This window comes from Gopherus flavomarginatus, unplaced genomic scaffold (genome assembly GCF_025201925.1).
Source record: "Gopherus flavomarginatus isolate rGopFla2 unplaced genomic scaffold, rGopFla2.mat.asm mat_scaffold_67_arrow_ctg1, whole genome shotgun sequence".
In the NCBI taxonomy this organism is placed as follows: Eukaryota; Metazoa; Chordata; order Testudines; family Testudinidae; genus Gopherus; species Gopherus flavomarginatus.
This window is the reverse complement of record NW_026115140.1, coordinates 48,786-69,543: the sequence shown is the minus strand read 5'-3', so window position 1 is coordinate 69,543 and position 20,758 is coordinate 48,786. Positions and strand designations below refer to the sequence as shown.

General features: G+C 49.5%; 1 non-coding gene across 1 annotated transcript; it reads right to left on the bottom strand.

The window, feature by feature from the left end:
* Window positions 1-976: 976 nt before the first annotated feature.
* TRNAV-AAC (transfer RNA valine (anticodon AAC)) lies at window positions 977-1,049 on the bottom strand. The gene has a single exon. It is a non-coding gene; the product is annotated as a tRNA-Val (tRNA).
* Window positions 1,050-20,758: the final 19,709 nt, after the last annotated feature.

Below are 20,758 nucleotides of genomic sequence, written 5' to 3'. Positions count from 1 at the left end.
AGAGAAGAAGACTCGGCCCCTGGAGGGGCAGGCTGGGGCTTCCTGGATCCCATTTGCTCACAGCCAGCGCCCTGCCCCCATTCCCAAGTCATCCATGGCGCCCCCAGGTCGGCCAGAATGGAGCAGCAGTTTTCACTGCACTACGTCCACTTATGGCTTACAGGCAACTCCCAGACTCACCACAGTCCACCATCTCGGCCAGAAAGGAGCCCACTCAGCCTCACCATTGCTGCTTTTCCTTCCCCCCAGAACCCCGCTTCTCCTGGGCTGCAAGTAGCCATCCCTGGGATGCCAACAGGCAGCCACAGGGGTCTGTCTCTCAGCAGCCAACCGCACCTCCATGGGTTCAGCCCTCAGAAGGGCAGGTGAGGGTTTCCTGGATCCCAGTTGCTCACAGCCAGCCCAGCCTCCACCTCTAAAACCATCAGTCATGCCCCCAGGTTGGCCATAAAGGAGCCGCCATTCTCCACTTGGACTCAGCTTTGCTTGTTTTCCTTTCACCCAGAACCTCCCTTCTTCTCCTGGGCTGCAAGTAGCTACTCCTGGGAAGCCAAGAGGCAGGCACAGGATTCTACCTCCCAGCAGCCGACCACACCTCCCCAGGCTTTGCAGAATGAAGGGTGGTGCTCTACTAACCCCACTTAGCCGCACAGCTTCTTCCCTGCCTTCCTCAGCTCAACTTTCCTCTATTGCCCCATTCCTGCCTCACTTCCTCCTTTGGCCAGTCACGCAAAGGAGCCCAGCAGGAAGTGAGAGCCTCTATAGGCCAACCTCCAACAGCAGAGGTGGCCAAGCCACAAGCCTCCAAATGGTGACTGGCCTAACTACTCTAGGTTCTCCAGCCTGACACCAAGGTGCTTTCTCCACTGCTGTCAGCATCCTCTGTCATGCAGGGGTTGGAGTTATCCCAGGGACAGGCCAATAGGAGGAGTGCCCTTTCTGAATAACAAGGGGATCTGGGAAAAGAAAGCCAGCATGTTTCTGCCTGGTTTTGAACCAGGGACCTTTTGCGTGTTAGGCAAATGTGATAACCACTACACTACAGAAACTCCACCTACTGGGTTGTTGCTCACTCTGGCACAGACCGATGGACAAATCTAGAGAATGTGGTGGTAGCCCCTCGATAGGTCAGCTGGCAGGGCAGAGGACTGGAGCCAGCACTCAGGAAGTCGTCCTTACCTCGCCCGTGTGACTCCAGCTTGAGGGAGAGCTTCTTTTTCTTCTCCTTGCTGACAAAGAGCAAGAGAAGAATGAAAGGTCAGGTGGGCCAACTCGGTGCAGAAGCCCATGCTGTCTTTTCCTGCTGCATAGCCTGAAATGAGGGACTCGTGGCAGTTAAAGGAACTGCTGCACTCTCAGAAAACATCCCGCCCGTGCATAAAGGAGGATAGAAGAGCCTGTTAGTCTTGCACGCTCCCAACTGAACTGTTTCAGCATCTGCTAGGTTTCTTTTTGGCCTGTTACTTTTCTGTCTGGGATGTTGTTGTCAGCTGTGGCACAGAAAAAGGACGTCATTGCGAGCTGCCCATGAAGATAAGATTAACTTTTGCCTTCCTTGCTCGGCTTTACTTGCTTCCTCACCCTATTCCTGCCTTAGTTCCTGTGTTACCTGAAGGCAACGGGGGCCCAGCAGTACGAAGAGGAAGTTAGACAGCTAGACCCTGGTGGCAAAAGTTCTGCCACCGCTTGCCACCCCACTCTCTTCTCCCAGCTTCACATATTGACCGCCAGGGACTTGGTGCCCAGCAGCGCAACGGAAGGCAGTGGACAGAGCCACCCTCGCCTTGAAGCTCTGGCTCATTAAACCGTATCTTCAGTCGCTGATGGCCAATGAGAGACCAACAGCGCTTGCCATTTTAGCACTTGAAAATGCCATTGGTCAGTCACTGGATCTCTTTAATGCTGTTACATAACAAATGAAAATAGAATCTCAGTGTGACATTCTGTACCTTTGGGGGAGTGTGCTGTAACCCCCATATTCCTCATTTTCATATAATCGTGATCTTATATACAGAGCATGCCTTGTAAGGTATCAGGGGAAAGGATATGATCTGCTGAAAGTCATTTCTCTACCCATAGATGTTTACCATTCATGCATATGAAGTTATGAGAATTGTGCAGTGTGGTTATCACTATGCTGTAAGGTGGGGGAGTCAGCCAAATATTAGCTCCCCAGTGACAACAGCAAGGAAAGTAACCAACACCCGGACAGGGTGTCAAACAACCCATCAACAGCCATTGTTCAGCAAGGGAGCTACAGTGCAATCACTTACCTGCAAGAGGACACCCCAGGGGAATTGCTCAGACTTGCTTGGAGAGACGCAGTGATGCTCACCTGACTCTGAAGGGGGAGCAAAGCCAAGAGGGAAGAAAGGACATGATAAAAGCAGAGACATTTGCCATGCTTTTTCTCTCTCGTCCACCTACATCTACAGACACCCCCACACCAAGCAACTGAAGCGCTGACGAAAGGGGAGAGCCTGGCTGAAAAGCCACCAGCCGGCCTGTGGTGAGAAGCATCTAAGTTTGTAAGGACATTGAAAGGGTTAAGATCAGCTTAGAGTGCATTTTGCTTTTATTTCACAAAAACAACGAGGAGTCCGGTGACACCTTAAGAACTAACAGATTTATTTGGACACAAGCATTCGTGGGTAAAAAGCCCTCTTCTTCAGATGCATGGAGTGAAAATTGCAGATAGAGGCATAAATATATATTGGAACATGATGTAAAGGGAGTTACCATACAAGGGGAGAACCAGTGTTGAAGGCTAATTCAGTCAGGGTGGATGTGGCTCTCTCCAAGTAATTGACAGGGAGGTGTCAATACCAAGAGAGGGAAAATTGCTTTTGTAGTGAGCCAGTCACCCCCAGTCCCTCTTCAAGCTCAAATTAATGGTGTTAAGTTTGCAGATCAGTTGTAACTCTGCAATTTCTCTTTGAAGTCTGTTTTTGAAGTTTTTTGAATGGCTTCTTTTAAATGGCTACTTTGAATGGCTACGTTTAATTGTGTTATTGAATATGAACATGTAAACGTGTTATGGAAGTCCCATGTGGTCTAGTGGTTAGGATTCTTAGCTTTCACCCAGACAGCCTGGGTTCAATTCCCCACACAGGAACAATGCAGAGCTTCTCCTTGGAGGGGAGGCAAGAAACAAAAAGAATAGGAAGGGATCCTGCCAGCAGCAGAGCTGGATAGAGTTGGGAGCAGTACTGGATTTGACATAGTGCTAGGCCCAAGCTCTGAAGGGACCTGTAACAGTAACTTCCTCCCCTCTGCAGAAAGGGAGCCTCAGAGCAGCCTGAATATTCAGTAGGGGAGCTGAGACCCCATAGGGCCCTGGGAGCTGTAGTTCCTTGACCAGCTCCCTGCCTTGGAGCAGAGAAGGAACATTTCCCAGCATTCCCTTGGCTGCTATCAACAGGAAAGGGAGGGGGGAAGCTGGGAGACTCCATGTGCTGCAGCTTGCTGTGGTTGGGGGGCGGGGTGCCACCTGTGAGTAGGGAAGAGGTGTGACCAAGGAGTAGAAGGCTTTGGCCCAGGTAGCACCCTCAGAAGACTTCCCCAGACAGGCTTAGGGATGCTGGTGTGACCTCGCCTGGCAGCCCCCAAAGATGGAACTGGGTGGACTAACTGGACAGGGCCCCTCTCTATCTGAAGCTGGGCAAGGGAGGTATGTGGATCCCACCAGAAGGTAAAATGGTAAGTAAGGAAGGGGAGGCTCTACTGGACCTGGACAGCTTCAGATACAGGACAGGAGGATTTCCACTTCTGAGCCATGAAAATAGAAATTGACTTTTCCTTTCCAGATGTATCTAATATTCATAAAGGGAATCTAGCCCCTGCCTTCCAGATCTGAACACCTCAAAATCAGGAGTGCTCAAGCTCAATTTGGGCAGCTGTTACTTCATTTCTCCCAAATCAAATATGCTGATCCACTGTCATTTACTGTAGAAAAAGTAGGAGAAAATTGAGCAACAAACGTTGGGGTCTTCACAGTGCTAACGAGGGCTGGAATTGCTATTTTCAGCAGCCATTACACTTTTTTTTTTAGTTTTGTTTGTTTAAAAGGAAGACAGTGATATTGCACTGGCAAATTCCCCATAGAAACAAAGAATGGAACAAAAGAATAATAAAGGCACCTCAACTTTCCTCATTTATGGAGGACGGTCTTATTAGATGGATCCAGACATCTTCCAATCACAGAAGCTGATAATTGTTCCACTTTACTGCAGTTCTGTAACCATGCAGGAACCTAGAGGAGGAAAGTGCCTAACTCCAGAGTCTGCAGCTGCCTAGGGCCAGTGCTGAGGATTTAGAGTCCCTAGTGCTGCCCTTGCAAGGTTCAGGCATGCTCAGCCTTGGCATTGCCTCCGCTCCTGCGGCTAGTAGCTGCAGCTGTCTAAGGCTGGCCTCTGGCAGTTGCCCCATGGCTGTAGCTAGAGAAACTACAAGTGGCTGTATGACTCCTGGGGCCATTAAGCTAGAGCTCCTAAAGACACTGGAGTTAACCTCAAGGAACAGAGGTCACCAGTAGGAAAGGAATGTCGGGGGAGCAGGGAAGGCGGGAGCAGGTCAGGCTTGCAGAGGGAGCTTCCAGCTGGTTGGGAGCATGTCCAAAGTAGAAAGGAAACAAGTATGGGGAGAGGTGGTGGTGACCAGGTAGCAGACTAGCATGTAGATGGGAGCAGAGGGAGAGACGCTGGTGTCTTCAGATTCCCAAGGGCTAAGTCCTCACTTTGGGGAAATGGTGTTTGCAGGTGGCTTGCTCACATGGCAGGATGGGGGCTGAGGGAGGGATCTGTCAGAACTGATCAGGTGTCTGCTGGCTTTAGGACTTTGAGCTGAGACTAGGACCACATGCAGTGACTGGTGACATGGGGGGGTACTGGAGACATGGCTAGAGAAGGTCTGAATGAGGAAAGAGATAAATCTGTGGGGAGTTTCCTTGGTCACTATGAAAGTTCTGCTCACTGTGGACACTGGTAAACCCACATGGGTGTACAGCTCAATAAGAAAACCCGCGGGCTGAGGGAGCTGTGTATGGCAATGCATATAGTCATGGAGAGGTGTGTGATCAAAATGAAAAATGTCTCTGAGGTTCAGTACCGGGTATACGAAGGCACCAATGGCACTGCCCCACCAGGCCCACACTCGGAGCCCACAGTTACTACACTGGGGCCCCCAAATATGTTTGGTGCCAGGGCCAACAAAAGGTTAATCCAGCCCTGACTGCCTGAGCACTATTTCAGCCTCACATTTTTGGGTGGAACTCCCACAGTGAGAGCTGCAGAGCACTCCCCCGCAACACACACGCACACACTCGTCCTGGTGTTGGGAGGGGAACAGGAGAAAGGACAAAAGAAGAGATGAAGAGAAAGGAGGGAGGGACAGGTGGATGGAGGAAAAGGTGAAACACAAAGGACAAACCCTAATGTCCCCATGATTCTAAGGGACAAAATCCCAGGTGCGGAATAAAATTCTGCCTCCTTAAGCTCATGTTTTCCATGCCTAGAATTCAACTCTCACCAGATGGATCAGACTGAACAGGTTTCACACCTCCAGGAGGCTCTTACCTTCTAAACAGGGACGGCTGTTTTCTAGTAAAATCACTACAAGGAAAGGAGAAAACTGGAAAGAGGTTTCTCCTGGCGCTCACGTCCGTGAACCCGAATACTCTCTCAGTCCTCAGACAGAGACCTGGAGAAGGAGACTTGCTGAAGCAAAGCCACAGGGGTCTCTGAGGTTTCCCTAGCCCCTGGCCCCTGACTGATGTCAGGATCTCTCTGTGAGGTCACCACCTGCTCACCAATAGTCTTTGACCAATAGTGTGAGGTCCTGCAAAAGGCCTTTGTGATGTCACTGCCACACCCCGCCCTTGCTGTGCCAATGTCCTGCCCCTGGCCAAGCACTTTGGAGCTTTGAGCTACTCCCTGTGGATCACCTCACTCAAGGAGCTTTTCTGTAGAGCATCCTCAGATGTCTAAGCACACGAGTGCCATGGCAATGAACTGACACACATGGCACCAAGAGGAGATCATTAGTAGACTAACCTATAGGAGAAGGACACCCCAGCATTAGTAGGGGAGAAATCCCTACTGAACATGCATTACACCTAGCAGCCCCTGCGTGGGGTCGGGCAGGGGCTGCGGAGGGGGGAGACCTGGGAAAGGGATGGATGGAAAATGTCTGTGCGGCCGAGACATGGCCGGGGGGCGAGGGGAGAAGAGCAGGTGACCCCTGAGGAGCGGGGAGAAAAAGGGAGGGCTGAGATCCCCTCGGAATTACCACTGCCCCCTCCGTGGAGATCCCCCTCCTCTCCTGTCCTGCCCCCTTTCTCCCTAGAGAGCAACAAGCAACATCCAGGCTGACACCCCCTTCCCTCAAACCCCTGAGAAGTTCCCTGTTCCCCTCCCCCCATTGTGCCCCATTTTCTCTCCCCTTTGCCAATGGCCAGTTCAGATCTCAGGTTTGGGGTGTTTCTCCCCATTTTCACCTGCAGTGATTTGTCCTTGTGTAGGTGGGAAATGGTTCCCCCGAGTGATTTCTGAACTGGGCAGAGGCTGGGGGGGGCCTGAGACAGGGACACCTCTGGGTTGGGCTGGGGGGGCCACTCTCTGCTGGCAACAGGGCGTGGGAAGGGCCAGGAAGGGGAGGGGGGAGCAAATGTCCCCCATAGAGAGGGTCCAGCCCCAGGCTGCTACCAGTAGCACATTCCTATCCTGGCCGGGGTGGGGGGGGCTTTCTCCAGCTGGGACCTGCCCCCTAGGCAGCCCCAGGCTCTGACCGCACCAGCCCCGCCTGGAGCCCCCAGTGAGTGAGAGACCCCGGAGGGGGAGGGGGAGGGAGCACTGGGCCCTGACAGGAAAGTGACTCTCTCCCCTCAGATCTTGGTGTTTTCCTCTCATGTTATCAAATATGCAGTTTGTGACACAATTTCTTTGCAAATCTCAAAGATTCAAATAAAATAACCTAAACATTTGCCCCACTTCTCTCTAGTTGTCTATTTCTAATTGAATATGCCCTGAGATTTTCCTGTCTCTAATTATAAAATAATAAGAAAATCTCAGATTTACACCTTTTCTCAGATTATTGAACACAAAATGTTTGCAAATGTTGCCCATTTCCTCTTTATTCATTTACCAAGTATTCATGTGAAACACTCAGATTTTACCTCCTATCAACAACTGATATAAAATCCCTCTGATTTTCCACTTTCCTCTCTATAATTTGCAAAATGGATCCAAAATCTCTGATTTCCACCCTTTGTCTTTCATTTCTGAACACTGATCTGAAAGCTCAGGTTTTCCCTCTGTGTCATTATCAAATGTCAATTAACAATCCTCTCAAGTTTTGTGCTGTTCCTTATGTTTCTAAATCCCAAAAACTTCTTCCTTCGGGGGAACCTGTTGCCCTGAGTCGCTCTCCATTCTGGATGTTGCAGGGGATTAAATTTCCCAGTGATTGTCTTTCCCCTCTCCTTTGAGGATCATTTGTTCCCTCTTTTAGCTCTGTTAGATATTTGCCAAAGAAAGAGACCAGCCTGATATTTAATACACATCAAAGCCAGAGGCCTCCCCCTGTTTGGGGATCAGTGGTTCGCAGCTGGTAGTGGGAGAGTTGGCTGGCCCCTTTTCTTTTCTCCAGCTGGCACAGGATGAGGGGGTCACTCTGAGTGCAGCATGTCTTGAGAAGTATCCCAAACCACAAGACAAATGGTCTCTGTGAAGGGTTGCTTCCCACAGTGCTAAGATGTAGCCACCTCTGGCAGGATCCATGGTGGCTACTATTTGCTAGTGACAGGCCACGGAAATTTCTTACCTATTTTGCCCCTCCATGCCAGGCCTGTACAACATACGGCCCACGGGCAACGTGCGGCCCGTGAAGTCTCACTGTGCGTCCCGCAGCCGGGAATCAAAGGGCTCTGGGCTGCCCGTAGCCGCGGGGAATCCAAACCCCTTTAAAGTTCAGCCGCGGCCGGGATTCAAAAGGTTCTGAGCTGCCCGCAGCCGCAGGGAGCCCAGAGCTCTTTAAATCTCAGCTGCAGCCAGGATTTATAGGGCTCTGGGCAGGCGGGCGGGGAGCTCAGAGCTCTTTAAATCCCAGCCACCAGGGCCGGCTTTAGGCCAATTTAACCAATTCCCTTGAATCGGCCTCGCTCCTAAGAGGACCCTGCACCCAAGCCCCAGTACCAGCAAAAGCCAGTGCGCTGTACCAGGGTGGCCCAGTTTCCCCAGGGGGCAATTTAAAAGGCCTGGGGCTCCCAGCAGGGGCTGGAAGCCCAGGCCCTTTAAATTGCCACTAGAGCCCTGCTGCTGGAGCCCTGGGGTATGGCTGCGGGGCTCTGGGGGCTATTTAAAAAGTCCAGGACTCCCATTGCTTCTACCTCCCCGGCCCTTTAAATAGCCACTGGAGCCCCGCCGCTTCCCCAGGGTTCCCGCGGCTATTTACAGAGCTGGGGCAGTGGAAGCAGGGGCGCCTCGGGCCCTTGAAATAGCCCCCAAGCCCCAGGCTGCTGCTGCTACCCTAGTGGGAGAGGGGGGAGGAGGAGGAGGAGGAGAAGGAGGCACTCACCATAGAGGATGGGCTGTACCCCCTGTACCTGCACCCCCTGCTCTGCCTGCAGCCAGCCCATCCCCAGCCAGCCCCTGCTGCACCCCCTGCCCGCACCAGCCCCGCACCTCCTGCCCTGCTTGCACCAGTTCCTGCCTGCAGCCTGCCCATCTCCAGCCAGCCCCACACCCCCTGCCTTGCCTTCAGCCCTGCACCAACCCCTGTCTCCAGCCAGCCCTGCACCCCCTTCCCTGTCTCCAGCCAGCCCCTGCCACACTGCCTGCCCTGCCCGCACCAGCCCTGCACCCCCTGCCCTGTCTCCAGCCAACCCCGTACCCCCTGCCTTGCCTTCAGCCCTGCACCAACCCGTCTCCAGCCAACCCCTGCCGCACCCCGCTGCCTGAAGCCAGCCAGTCCCACACTCCTTTGTCTCCAGCCCTGCCAACCCATGCAGCACCCTCCCTGTGGCCCTGCCTGAAGCCAGCCAGCCCACCCCACACCTCTTGTCTCCAGCCTGCCCCACACCCCTTGCCCAGCCTGCAGCCAGACCCTACCTCTCGCATCCTCCCCCTCCCCCACCTCCAGCCAGCCCCATGTTCACTGGTGCCCTGCAGTTCCGAGGGAAGTAACCCTGCACACCTGCTTCAATGAGATGGGCAGGGAGCAGCTGGGACCCGCACATGTGCACCCTAGCACACCCTAAGGGAGTGGCAGAGCTCATTTCTAGTTCAGACCCATCTTTTTAAAAAAGAACTTTTAGGTAGGGTTAACATACATCTGTACTTTCCCGGACATGTCAGGCTTTTTGCTTCTGAAATCGCCATCTGGGAGGAATATACGGACGTATGGTAACCCTACTGGTACAAAAAATACATACTGTGGCAGAACTTTTTATAGGGAACCGGTTGTTAAGAACTGAAAGGCTTTTTTTTCCCCAGTCATCCCTGCGGGGCCCCGCACTTCCTAAAGCCGGCCTGCCAGCCACGGCCGGGATTCAAAGGGCTCTGGGCTGCTCGCAGAGATTCCCGGCCGCAGCTGAGGTTTCAAGGTCTCAGGTCTCCCCACCGCCACGGGCAGACAAGAGCCCTTTGAATCCCGGCAGCAGCTGAGATTTAAAGGGCTCAGGGATCCCTGTGGCTGCAGGCAGCACAGAGCCCTTTGAATCCTGGTGGCAGCTCCAGGGGATGGAGTGAGGCTGGGATTTCAAGGGCTCAGGCTCCCCTCAGCAGCAGGAGCTCTGGGACCTTTAAATCCCTGTCCCAGCCCTGAAAAGCTCCGGGTTCCCCCAGTCGTCAGAGCCCCAGGCCCTTTAATTTGACCCTGAGGGCTCCCAGCCACCTCTTTGGCTGGGAGTCCCTGGTTGATTTAACATCAAGTAACACCTCCCCACCACCAACCTTCCTTTTTGACCCACAGCTGTTTTGGTGGGGCGGCGCTGGGGAAGGAGGGTTTGTTTCTGCAGGGCTGGGCGGGGTGTTTCCGCCAGGCTGGGAGGTCCTGAGTGGGGGGTGTTTCCGCAGGGCCGGGGGGTTTCGGTCCTCAGCTGTTTTCTTTGGAGTATTGTGGCCCTCGCTGTTTTACTCAAAGTACTGTACAGGAACTTTTCAGGGGGATTAAGGCAAAATGCCACATTTATTAGTAATACAGGTATCAATTAATACTCTATGATATGCACATGAGATATATATCACAGTCATGCATTCACGCACACACACAGACATAAACACACTCCGTCTTGCTGTTGTTACCAACTAGTTGCTCCCCTTAACTGCACTGGCCAGGTGAGTTAGATGGGGGAGGGGTGGAGCCGGACTTCTACCGATCCAAATCGATGGTCCGATGGTGACAAGACGAGATCCGGGGTCCTTCTGCAAGACACCTCGCATTTATAGCAGCTTCCCTCTTATGCAAATCTAGACCAGATTCAAAATCTGGGTCTGCGCCCGTTGGTCTTTGTGCTGCTTTTCTCTGGGTGTTGTCCCAATGCTGCTCAAAGAGGGTGTTTTCTAAAGAAGGTGCTTGCTTCTAATCCCTGAGGCCATCAATATGTCTGCTCTTCTTTATTGGGCCCACTTGACAAGTTGTATTGTCCTTTGCTCTGGCTCCCATTCCCTCTTCAACTGTTGTAGCTGTCTGGAGGTGGGTGTCTTCCAAGCCTCACTCATTCACACCTCATTCAGTCAATAGAGCAATTGATTACAGAGTGCGGGGGAAGATCTTATTCTACTTCTAGCAAAAAGGCACATGTTTTCTTTTACTTTAACTATACTATCCTTAGGGGCTATAACATTTGATACAAAGTTTTCTACCAATTCTCTATATAGGGATCTAATACAAAGTTGTATGAAAATAGAGAGGCACAATGCCAAGTCATATGAATTACAAAATAACATCATGCCGGATGCAATGTCATAAAGATAAAGATACTTAATACAAAATAACACAATGCAACGTTATAAAGATTTATAGAGATAGTTAATACAGAGATTTCTCTACATCACCACTTTACGAGTTGTGCAGGCCTGCTGACGGCATTCGCGGGGCTTCTTGCTCGTGTGGATTCTCTGATGCTGAATAAGGTGAGAGCTGCGATTGAAGGTTTTCCCGCACTCACTGCATTCATAGGACCCCTCCTGTGTGTGGATTCTCTGATGCCGAATAAGGTGTGAGCTGCGACTGAAAGTTTTTCCGCACTCACTGCATTCAGGAGGGAGAGGATAGCTCAGTGGTTTGAGCATTGGCCTACTAAACCCAGGGTTGTAAGTTCAATCCTTGAGGGAACCATTTGGGAATTGGTCCTGCTTTGAGCCAGGGGTTGGACTAGATGATCTCTTGAGGTCCTTTCCAACCCTTATAATCTAGGATTCTATGATAGGATCTCTTCCCTGTGTGGATTCTCTGATGCCCAATAAGGTGCGAGCTGCGACTGAAAGTTTTCCCGCACTCATTGCATTCACAGGGCCTCTCCCCTGTGTGGATTCTCTGATGTTGAGAAAGGCCTGATCTGTAAGTGAAGTTTTTCCCACACTCAGCACATGTATTTTTTTTGCTTTTCCCTGCAGATTTCCTGCTGTATTCTGGTTTCCTTAAGGCCCTTCTGAGTTCCCTGACAGGAAATAAATTTATCCATTTTCTCCCCTGGCTGGTTTCCCTGCTCTTTTTCTGGTCTGTGCTGAACCTCACACGTCATTGCATCACCTGCTGTGATAGAGACAGAAACCTCAAACAGGGATGGAAAGGGGAAGGCCAAACCAAAACAAGTGCTGGAGAGAGGACAAATAAAAATCAGGAACTCAGCTCCCCCCAACAGGAGAGAGGAGGGGATCAATTCAGCCTTCACATCCCATCCAACTTCACAGGGGGAAGGGAGAAAGCTACTGCCCGGTGTCTGCTAGCATCTATAGGAAGCCTTGAGCTATATTTACCCTGTGGATGCGACCCCTGCTATGGACAATAATGAACTGAGAGACTTCCCAAGAGCTTTGTAGGGCATCCTAGATGTTTCCTTCAGGCACTTACAGATTCTGAGTTGGTTTAATGTTTCCTCATCTGTGCGGGGAGATCTCAGGATCTCTCTTTCCTCTGAACCCTGGAGCTCTGGGACCCATGGCTCTTCCCCTTGTTCCAGCTGGGAGATCATATCACGTTGGAAAACCAGAAACTCCGCTCAGATGAAAGAAAACAAAGGAGTTCAGTTGATTTCATACAACTTGATCATCAAAAACATTCTGTTAATTTATCTTCAGTGCTTAGTGTGACCTAGTGTGCCTGGGGCAGTCCTCACTGAAAATGCCAAGGTCAGAGCAGGCTGAAAAAAGGGAGAGCAGATGCTCCCCATACTGGTGGTTAACACTGAAGTTAAACTCACTGACCAGTCACAAACTGTGCTTCTGATCCCACACACTGGTTAACGAGACTCTGAAAAAAGAAATCACACGGCCCCCTTTATTGCATGACAGTTCTCTGACTCCTAATCAGCAACTAGGTCCCGTACAGTGAGAGGTTATTTAAAAACTCTGCTCACTGTGATACAGCATGGCCAGAGGGCAACAGGAGAGTGATCCTAATTGGATCCAGGAAGTGGGTGGGTAGAAGGTTAGCCACATTACCCAGGTTTGGATCTCATCCAAAATACCATGCTGCCAGCCAATCCTTTAGCAATTAAACTAAATGTTTAGAATAAAGAACAAATGAAAGAATGAAGTTAAATTCCATCCTTCCAGACAATTCTTTAGCATCTAAACTAAAGGTTTAAAAGAAAGAAAGACAGAAAGAATTTAAATGGAAAAGCAGTCAGATACATTCCAAAATGGATATATCAGGTTCTTAGCAGTATTGGTGAGTTGCTGGCTTGAAAGTCTGTCTGGAACGCATCCACCGCTTGGATGGGTCATTCAGTCCTTTGTTCCAGGGTTCAGTTTGTAGAGAAGTTGCTCCAGAGGTAGGAAGGGGGATTGAAGACAAGATGCAGATGATGCAGCTGCGCTTTATATTCCTTTTGCCATGTGGCTTGTACTTCCTGTGTCCCAAACACAAGCTTCACAGCACATGGCATGGAAAAGCTTTGGAGGTTTCATTACACAGGCAAACCCCGGCATGTCTTGCTGACTCAATAGGTGTATCCCCTTGGTCCATAGGTTCATTGTACAGCTGATGACCCTCAATGGGTCATCAAACATGCTAGGCAATGTTGATGCCAATATGTCTGGGGGTGTCACCCAGAAAAACTGCACAAGTCTGGAAATACAGATATACCTTACATATCTGTAACTCACAATACAAAGGTGATAGAAACATAGAAACAAAATTATCATACTTGGCAAATCATAACATTTTCACTGACACTTTACATGGCATACCTAGCATGATTCATTGCAATTTTATCAGATTATATTATTTTATTATTAATACCAAAGTGTCTCACAATTTCATGCAGTCTCACACTTGCTAAACTAGTGAATTCCCAGGACCAGTTCCCCAGGTCCTTGAAGATGCCAAACATTGTGCTTATGAGGGATTGAAATACCCACATATCTGCTGGGAACACACACACAGACACTGTGTCAATCTGTACCCCTGTGTTCACTCTTCTAGAAAATTATGATCAATTTTGTACCCAGTATGGCTTGTGAGGTATCATTAGAAAACACATAACCTACTGAATATTATCCTCCTGTTAAAATGTGTAGTAACACTGTATGTAAAATTGTGAGATTTTACAGTATGATATTACTGAAAAAGTTACAGTTCTGGGGAACACCCACAGACCAGTTCCTCAGAGACAGCAAGGCAAACAGCTGGTCAAACAGCCCTTCTCCTGCAGGGGGAAGGTGTGAAGACATTAAGGGCTGGTCTACACTACGGGGGGAAATCGATCTTAGATACGCAAATTCAGCTACGTGAATAACGTAACTGAAGGCGAATATCTAAGATCGGATTACTCACCCATCCTCACCGCGCGGGATCGATGTCCGCGGCTCCCCCTGTCAAATCAGCAACTCCGTTGGGGTTGGTGTTGTTCCGGAATCGATATAAGCGCGCTCGGGGATCGATATATGGCGTCTAGATGAGACGCCATATATCGATCCCCGAGCAATCGATTTTAACCCGCCGATACGGTGGGTAGTCTAGATGTAGCCTTACATTCCATCACAGGGACCTATTGAGGCTGTTGTGGAAAACGACCACAGGATTAATATTTGAATCGGCTCAGCCTGAGGCTCTTTTCTTGGTTACAAGCACGCAGGGGGCGACAGCTATTGGAATACTGTTCCTGAGCTAAAAATCACACAAGCCTTTTACAGCTTAAAACCACAAACAATGACACATACGTTGCACGTTAATTTCCTTATTTGGAATATATTGCAAAATATGATGCAGGTCAAAAGCAAGCTGAACAATCAGTTTTCCATATTTGGCCTTTCCTGTTATTTTTATTACACCTGGTGATATGGGAGCAAGACTCTCCATGTCTCAAGAAATGTCACTACCAACCTAGGCCATTTTCACATGCTGGGGTGCAATCCAGATCGGCGAGGAGTTGTGTCATCTGTAATCCTGGGTGAGATTCAGTGTTCTGCTGCTGGAGCTCCCCTGTCTGGATACTCCCAGCCAGCGTTCAAGGACGCACTGAGTGTCTGTATGATAAGTAACCCTGGACTGGCAGCTCTGACTCCAGCCGCCTGCTTGTTACACCCCAAGCACATTCTGGTTTGGGTAGAGAAGGCTCAGGGTTTGAGAGAAGGCTGGGGGTAGGAAGCTTCTGTTCATTATGCTGGACCTAACCCCAGTTTTACTTGAGTAAAGAGGAGATATTTGACATTGTGTGATGCTGCTCCTGTGCTCTGTTCCCAAAGTGTTCTGCAGCAGAGGAGGGTCTCTGGTAGTATGTATGTTACTGGCCTATTGGGGTGATGCTGAAACAGGACAGGGTACAGATGGCATTGTGGGGGTGGCATGAACCTTCACTCTTCATTTCCCCTTCCAAGAACAGAAGGGACAGGAATCCTTACCCAGCAAGACCATCGTCTCATAGTTCCCCTGCATGACATCTCTGTAGAGGGCTCTCTGAGTGGGGTCCAGCAGAGTCCCCTCTTCCCTGGAGAAATACACAGCCACCTCCTCGAAGGTCACCGGCCCCTGAAAGAGCAGGAGTCCAATACTCAGTACCTGCTGACCCACTCACAACCCCACTATTCACGGAACAGCAGCACCAGGGAAATGGAAGCTCCGGGAGGCACATGTTAACAGAGTCCCAACCCACCTTGCTTACAGCAGCCAGGAGGCATCAGAGGGTAGAAAGAGAGAACCTTTGTGTCTCCCATCTGACAGACAGAAGCAGGGTCTTCACATTTATCACATAGCTACTAGCCAGAGCTTAATATAGGAGATGGGGCTGTCTCTGGACCCTGATAGTGGCTCCCTGGTAGGAATCCAAGCACTCTCCAAATAAAATATATGGAAGAAAGGGGAAGTCAATCATAAAGAATAGAAGTTAGAAGGTCAGAATTGTAGTGCCCATTAACAAAGGTTTAGAGAAAATAGAGCCTATCAAACTAACGGGATATCCTTATTGGATGAGATCAAAAGTTTGGTTGCAGCTAATAGTATTGATGTAATATACCTAAACTTCCGTAAGGGACATGACTTGATTAGCACAATATTTTTACTAAAAAAAACTAGAATGATACAAAATAAACACGGCATACATTAAATAGATTACAAACTCTGATAGTAAATGGGGAACCATGATCGAGTGGATTTCTTTCTAGCAGGTTCCTGCAGGGATTGGTTCTTGGCCCTGTGCTATTTAACATTCTTATCCATGACTTAGAAGAGAGTACAAAATCATCACTGATAAAGTTTACAGTTGCCACAAAGATTGGGGTTGGTGGTAATTAATGAAATGTCAGTAGATTCAGGCTCCATCGCTGAGAGTCTGGGAAGTTGTCCCAGCCCTGGCTGGAGGGTTATTTCCTGTTCCACAAAGAGGGGAAGTTCCATTCCCAACTCCTGTGCCTTGAAATTAGGACCTATCTGACACTACACCCCCATATTCATCATAGTGGTATGATTATAATATGATTAGGACATAATTATGATCTATTTTGTAGAAGATGCATCATGTGTGGTGTCACTGGAAAAGTTCTGATTTGCTGAATATGATTATCCTATTTGTGTGCACATATCATGTTCGTATCTGAAGTTATGGATATTGACTCTGTATCTGTATTTCAAATGTGCTTACTCTGGGTAACACCCACAATGAGCCTTTCAGGTACAACAATGAAGAAGCCAGACAGTGCTGATGGCTCAACAAAGACAATGGACTGTGGAAGAGCTTAGCCTTCCTGTGAATGTTTCAGCCAGCCTATGAGTCATGGCTACTATGACTCAGCAGGGCCTGTGACCAGACCACATGACACTAAACTCCATTTTAGTACCTGTATTTTTCCACAAACTGGACTAGGAACTGAGTTTGGAACAAAAGGTTCCCACCATATGGAAAAGCTACATAAGGTGGGGTGTGACATCATCTCTTGGCCTCATTCTCCACACAAGAGAACTTCTGGAAACACCTGAGAAACAAAAACGGATGTGGGGGAAGTGCTACTCCCAGAATCAAGAGATTTCTAGCTCGTGTATGGAAACTTGGGGGACTGCTTGTACCATCAGTCAGGGTGAGAAATTGCTAATTCAAATTCTATCCATCTAGTATGTTAGGCTTAGTCTGAGTTTTGGTTATTTGCTAAATTTGCTTTGATCTGTTTGTTATCACTTATAATCACTTAATCTATCTTTCTGCAGTTAATAAACTTGTTTGATGCTTTATCTTAACCAGCGTATTTTGAGTGAAGTGTCTGGGGAAAATCTCAGCTTGTTGTGCACATCTGTCCCATATCGAGGGGAAGGGGAACTACATTAATGAGCTTGTATTATAGAGATCCCTGTGCACTATAAGATGGTATCATTCTGGATTTATACTACAGCAAGTGTGCAAGGTTGGGGAGTGGGAAATTGGCTCTTGTCTTCTATCTGTCCTTGAGTGGCTTAGGTAACGCACTCAGGTAGCTTAGTTGGCTGCATGGCGCCACCTGCTGTTGTGTTGGGTGATAACAGGCCCTGGAGAGGCTGGCGAAATCTCCAGCAAAGCAGTGTGAGAAGGGCCAGCCCAGCGTGAGGGTTAGAGGACACAGCAGTTCCCAGAAGCTCCACAAACTGCCTCCTGGCGGTGACAACCCATCACGCCTACACTACACAAGTCTCAGCAGGTTTGTCACATGCTGTCCCCTCCCTTTCTCCACCCGAGATATTTCCTGCTTCCCACCACCCCTAGCAATTCCCACCCTCTTATGCATTTACTGCTCCTCAACCTCCAAGCAGAGCCCGCCACCCTGATAATCTCTTACCTGAGCCAGCTCCATTGCAGCCATTTCCTTGCCCCTGGGAGGACGAGATGATCTGCAGCGAAACATGGATGTTATTCTCTGGCCTGCCGGGGTGAAAAGGGCAAGGTGTGAGAATTCAGACTAGGCTTTTGTCCATTCCACAAGCCGATTCCCCCCAGCTTTTCCCCTGCTAATGCACATTCTAGGTTCTAGCACACTGTGAAGCACAGAGTGACCTTATTCCAGTACAGGCCTAGCCCCCTCCCACCAGGGTGTAACCCTCTGACACATGGGGAAACCCTCCCAGTAACAGTCTCTCTCTTACACGTATCAAGTTTGCGGACAACACCAAGCTGGGAGGGGTTGTAAGTGCTTTGGAGGATTGGATTAAAATTCAAAATGATCTGGACAAACGGGAGAAATGATCTGAAGTAAATAGGATCAAATTCAGTAGAGACAAGTGCAAAGTACTCCACGTTGGAAGGAACAATCGGAGGCCAGAGAAGAGCAGAAACAAAGGAGTCACTTTGGGGGATTCTCCCTGTCATTGTCCCCAAGGCAGCTGTCTCAGGTTTACAAAGGTGTTTCATGTTCCAGCCTTTGTACAGTCTCTCCTGGGAGTGCCCCTTTCATGGACTGGGCCTAGTTTTAGTTGTTGGTAGTTAACAATCTTGGTTTATTGTTCATCTAACCAGTATGTGTGGATTGAAGTGTGTTGGAAACTCTGTTTGGGATAACAAGCTGGTGCATGTCATTTTCCGCTGATGAAATGACAGACTTCATATGAGCTTGGGTCGTTCAGTAGCGTGCTGGACAGTGCAAGATGCACATTTCTGGGGGAAAGTTGGGCACTTGAGAATTTGCTGGTTTTCTCCTGAGGTGTAATTCATGAGTGGCTGTCTAGCAGCACTCAATACTGTGTAGCTGGGAGTGAGTTACATGCTGGAGACTGTGTGATAATTGGCCAAGAGGGGCTGTTCTCGCGGGAAAACAGTGGAAAAGGCACCCCATGCTGGAGGACTGAGGTACAGCTATTTAACAGTCCAGATTGTACTCTGGGTAACATCACAGACACTCATTATGACAGAGCCTCTTACAACACAGAGAAAGTAAATCCATGTCCCAGAAATCGAAGACTCCAGACAGAGGGCAAGTGTCCCTGGCACTGCTTCTTGCTGACAGAGAGGTTCAGAGACAGTGCGAGAATCCTGGGGAAGCTGGGAACAGGAAGCATGGGCTGGCGGGGTTCGGTGGAGAAAGGGAACAGGAAGGGCAGGGATATTACTGAATCCAGGATCTTAGCAGTACTAGATGACAGGATAGCACATAGTGCAGCCCATTGGAAAACACAATCCCAACTATACATACAAAATGATGGGGTCTAAATTAGTTGTTTCCACTCAAGAGAGTGATCTTGGAGTCACTGTGGATAGTTCTCTGAAAACATCCACTCAATGTGCAGCAGCAGTGAAAAAAAGTGAACAATGTAGGAAATAATTAAGAAAGTGATAGATATGACAGAATATCTCATAGATCATATTTGTAAAAACAGCAAATAAATCCATGATACACCCACATCTTGAATACTGCATGCACATGTCACCCCATCTCAAAAATAGAAATATTGGAATTGGAAAAGGTTCAGAAAAGGGCAACAAAAATGATTAGGGGTATGGGACAGTTATGCCAGACCTAACCCCCAGTTTCACTTGAGTAAACAGGAGATATTTGACACTGTGCAATACGGCTCCTGTGCTCTGTTCCCAAAGTGTTCTGCAGCAGAGGAGGGTCTCTGGTATTATGTGTGTCACTAGCCTATTGGGGTGATGCTGAAACAGGACAGGGTACAGATGGCATTGTGGGGGTGGCGTGAACCTTCACTCTTCATTTCCCCTTCCAAGAACAGAAGGGACAGGAACCCTTACCCAGCGAGGTCACAGTCTCATAGTTCTCCTGCATGACATCCCAGTAGAGGGCTCTCTGAGTGGGGTCCAGCAGAGCCCACTCTTCCCTGGTGAAATACATAGCCATCTCCTTGAAGGTCACCAGCCCCTGAAAGAGTAAGAGTCCAACACTAAGGACTTGCTGCCCCACTATTTGTGGCAGAGAAGAGTGAATCAAATGGAAGCTCTGGGTGGATCATAGTCAGGAGAGTCCCACCTCGACCTGGCTCAGAGTATCCAGCAAATGCCAGGGTGAGGGGATGAAGAGAGAGCCCCTTATCTCTCCCAGCATATCCATCACCCCCCTACTAGCCACTGACTGATACAGGAGATGGAGCCCCTAGCAGGGTCCAGGGAGAGCTCGCTGGTAGGATGCCCAACACCCTCCTCATTGTGAGGAGCGGGATATGAAGGGAGAGGCAGCTCCAATAAGCCTGACTCATGGGTGTCCCCTTTATATCTCACAGCAGCTGATGGTTAATGAGGTCAGGCTCCAGCACTAGGAGTCTGGTCAGTTTGACTAGCTCCATGTAGGTGGGTTATTTTCTCTCTTCACAAATTAGGGCATTTCCACCTCCAAACCTCCTGGGTCTGTTCCTAGAATCTAGGCCACTTAGTAAGTAACTCCCAGCAGGTCTGCCACACCCTGGCCTCCTCCTTTCCCCACGCTGTGAATTTCCTGCCCCGCTCCAACCTCCAAATCAGACTCTGCAAACCTTCCCACCTCTGGTGTATTTGCTCTCCCTTTCCTCCAGCAGGAACCCACCAGCAACCCCCCGATAATCTCTACCTGGACTGACTCCACTGCAGCCATTTCTCTTCCCTGTCCCACGCCAGGCTGGGATGAGCTGGAGCAAAACATTCTGCAGCCTGTCTGGGGGAGAAGGGCAGTTGTGGGCGTTTCAGAACCGGTTTTAGTTAATTTCACATCACAATTCCCCCAGGCCCTTTCCCTGCAGACAGACACCCTAGATTCTGTCACGCTGGGAAATGCTCAATCTGTTTATTACAATTTAGACCTGGCCCCTCCTGCCAGGCTAAGTCCACAGACACATTTTTAACCTCCCTTCTCTCTCCCCTCACCCCTTCTCTGAACACAAGGCTAGATAAGAGCAGAACCAAAGGAGTCACTGTGGGGGATTCCCTCAGACACTGACCCCACGGCAGCCACACCCCAGCAGGGGGAATATGGAGTCAGGAACTGGCTTTTGCTCTGTCTGATCCTTGTTTTGTTCACTGGAAAGTGGTTCTGCCCCAGGATGCAGCAATACATGTGTCTGGGTGGACTAGAGAGCTGGAAATCTCTCCCCCACATTCATTTCTCCCACTGCCCCTTTCAGCCTCTCCTTCCCCTGTCCTCTCTCCCTGCCCCTCTGG